The sequence below is a fragment of the Daktulosphaira vitifoliae genome, unplaced genomic scaffold (genome assembly GCF_025091365.1).
Source record: "Daktulosphaira vitifoliae isolate Bord-2020 unplaced genomic scaffold, ASM2509136v1 Scaffold_1, whole genome shotgun sequence".
Taxonomy (NCBI): Eukaryota; Metazoa; Arthropoda; class Insecta; order Hemiptera; family Phylloxeridae; genus Daktulosphaira; species Daktulosphaira vitifoliae.
This window is the reverse complement of record NW_026099572.1, coordinates 5,546,916-5,550,580: the sequence shown is the minus strand read 5'-3', so window position 1 is coordinate 5,550,580 and position 3,665 is coordinate 5,546,916. Positions and strand designations below refer to the sequence as shown.

General features: G+C 27.3%; 2 long non-coding RNA genes across 2 annotated transcripts; both read left to right on the top strand.

Annotated features, from left to right (window-relative positions):
- Positions 1-1,550: 1,550 nt before the first annotated feature.
- Positions 1,551-2,148, top strand: LOC126896129 (uncharacterized). Its single transcript, XR_007701778.1, has 3 exons — positions 1,551-1,753; positions 1,811-1,951; positions 2,077-2,148. It is a non-coding gene; the product is annotated as an uncharacterized LOC126896129 (long non-coding RNA).
- A 17-nt stretch (positions 2,149-2,165) lies between these two features.
- Positions 2,166-2,652, top strand: LOC126896131 (uncharacterized). Its single transcript, XR_007701780.1, has 3 exons — positions 2,166-2,244; positions 2,320-2,425; positions 2,485-2,652. It is a non-coding gene; the product is annotated as an uncharacterized LOC126896131 (long non-coding RNA).
- The last annotated feature ends 1,013 nt before the right edge of the window (positions 2,653-3,665 follow it).

Below are 3,665 nucleotides of genomic sequence, written 5' to 3'. Positions count from 1 at the left end.
ATGTTTTGGTATTTTTTCAATGAAAGTTGTCTTTATACGACAACAGTTCCCCTTTACGTCATTTCCTCTAAACGTTATTAGTTCAACCGTACGTCACCACGCCCACCCGACTTTAGTTCACTTGTACGTCACTACGTCACTTGTTTTGATAAATTTTTGTGAGTATGGTTAAAGGCGGTACTTCGTATATTGGGTTGGTGTCCCATCACGTGTGAACCTGTTTATACATGTGATAGAGAATATATTTTTGCTCCCCATTGCGGGTCATGTTTCGAGGGCGGTTTTATACGATCCTATGATACGATTTCATCTGGTATCATATTGTTATGTTTTCGATGAATCCAGGTGCATAATATGCCGTATATGTATATTAAAAATTCACTCACCACGCTTTGTATAACTCGGGGAGATATTTAAGTCCATAAAAATACAATTTCTATAGTCAAAAATCAACTAAGTCTTTCTATATTATTGTTGTCAATATAGAATTTGTAGAATTATTAGATTTTCGAAATACTAACTTATATTTTAATATTAACAAAAATTATTTTTAGACATTTTTTTAAAATCACAGCATCTATTTTAATTTTTATATTTTCATAATATGTTGTCAATATTTTAATAATATTTATAACTAATAAACTTTTTTATTATCTTGGAAACATTTTGACATTATTTATAACTCAACAGAAATTTTTTTTTTTTAAATATTTTAAAAGCATATAAGTGACATGTTTTTTAAAACTATGCCATACGATCATATAGCATCGTTTTAAAAATGTAGCACCCTCTAAGAAATAATCATAAATTCTCAATATGAATGGGTAGTATTATTAAAAATTCACCTTGTATTTACGAACGTGATTTTATCATAAAAAAGTAAACGAAATAACTCATACAAAAATATGATACATTGCTTATAAAATGTTTTTCTTAACATTTTATACTAAGTTAAAATAGGGTCTTTCTTAATACGTATCAAATTATTATTCGAATACAACTTAAAATGTATTGTTAAAACTCGTTATTTTGGGGTATTATGTCTACACACTGTGAATTCCTGAGGATTATTTTACTTTTACGGTACCCTAATATATATACTTAAAGTGTACTTACACTTCAGTAAAAAAAATAATAATAATAAATCAGGTAAATAATAATAAGCTACAAGGTTAATTTAAAATAAATTATATAATCATTGCTGCGTAAATTCTTTACATACTTTTAAGCGGGGTCTCTTTAATACTTATCAAATTATTGTTAAAACTCGTTATTTCAGGGTGATACGTTTAGACACTGTGAATACCAGAGGGTTATTTTACTTTTTATTAGGTCCTTACACATTTTTAAACGGTTTGAGTTATTTTTTACTAAAAATGTTATTCATAACAGTAAAAATATAATTTTAGAAACTAATTAACTTAAAAGGCTAATTTAAATAAATAAATATTTCATATATACTGCAGACATCTGTTTTAATAATATGAAAATTAATCTTAGTATTTATTATTGTTGTAACACGTTATTTAAGCAGTATGAGTTATGTTTAATCAGTTGGGGAGACGCCTACATAATTTACCGCGCCCTTATATTCATATTTTGTTTAAACCAGTTTTATTTTACTGTCTATTACTATCGACTTCAGCGTTTTTTTCTGTGATGAGTATTCTTGTTTAAAAATCATGCATTTATCTCCTAAATCTCGAAGACGAAGGTTTTTGTTATAAAATCATTCTCAGTAAAAATGAAAAATGTAAGTATATTTATTTATTTTTTTAAACTTAACATTAACAACTTTTTTTTTTTTTAGACCACTTCTGATTATATCGTTCAAGAATTGGAAAATGAATATCTACATGACATCAGCTCATACCTAGAGAACTTTTGTGCTAATAACTCGAGCAGCGAAATGGAACTTAAAAATGTAAAAAACGACAATCTTAGTGTTTCGGTATGTATATAAAAAAAAAAATAATAAATAATATTAATAATAAATTTTGTACGAAATATTTTTTGAAATTTAATTTTTTATATACATATCATATCTTTTATTAACAAAATAAATATTTTTTGTAGAATACTCCTGTATATAACAGCACACAGTTTCTGGAAATACTAAAAAATATTCCCGAAGAACGTCCATAAATGTTCTCACCCGTCTATTTCAATGACATTGGTGATTTAGTTGAATTCCCTGATAATGAATTGGGAATTCAATGCTATGACGATGAATTTAGTGTTTTAGTAAGCATAATTATTATTTTTTTAAATTTTTTTAAAATTTTTATATCGAAATAAAAAATGTATTTCTGTTAATAGACTCAAGGAACATATGGACTTTGTTACCGCGTCATTGATGACCGGACAAGCCCCGATCACTTCCCCGAAATTAATGATTTGTCAATACTGTCTAATTGTTATCATTGTAAGTTGTTTTTAAATAAACTTAGTTTATTTTAAATAACATATTTTTTTTTGTATTAGCTGTACCAAGAAACGAATCACCTCAAGAAATGGATACATAAAATCTATGGGGAGATGACGGTTTTAATTCAGATGTGAATTACATTTTATGACGGGCAATAGAGTCCAACAACTATTTGTAAAATTTAGTATTTTTTGTGTAAATTTTATGTAGAGTTTTAAATTATGTTAAGCCAAATATTAATAAATGATTATAAATATTAATAATATTGTTTTTATGTTAAGTCAAAAATGTACAAACTTAAATTTTGTTTTTAATAAAATAATGTGTCATAAAAAAAAGAGTTAAGTAGGTTAATGTTTTGTATATTGGGATGGTGAAATCCAATAAATAATTTTTTTTAATATGAAAAGCAATGAGAGGATAATTAAATTGAATATGAGTATAAATATTATGTTAATGTTTTGAAATTCGTTTAGCTACAAAATGAAAATAAAAGCATATGGCATATAATCATAAATTCTTTGTTTTGATATAATGACCACTCCTATTTTGTCGTAAAATATAGATCGCAAGTAAATCACTTCTGTATGACGCACAATGAAACGTGCAACGATTAAGGAGAAGAATTTTACGACTCTTAATATTTAGTGGTTGTGTTATAGAAATAATAAACTGTGTGTGTTTACGTAAATTGCAACTGTCCAGTTGTGTATTTGATATGAGAGTCGACAGAGTTAAAGACAGGCTGGCTACACCATCGGAGATATACTCGTCGATTCACGGACCTTACAGAGTCTAGAACTACTTGCCGAAAAGAGCGTGATAGAATATGAGAATCAATCCCTAGTGACACGTCATAAACTATTGTTTTACCAACAGTTTTAACCGCTTGATGTTCTAGGGTAATGATTTCAACAAACCATCAGCACCTTGTGGAATCAATCAAACACTTATCTATTTNCAGTTTTAACCGCTTGATGTGCTAGGGTAATGATTTCAACAAACCATCAGCACCTTGTGCAATCAATCAAACACTTATCTATTTAAATTTAAGATACACTCTACGATCTCCTTAGTGACATGACATAAACCATTGTTTTATCAACAGTTTTAGCCACTTGATGTGCTAAGGTAAATTTTCGAAATGCACTTAATAAATAGACAATCCAGTTAAAGAATTAAAAAAAATTCTTAATTGAAACAACTCACAAAATACAAAATAAAAATTTTAAACGTC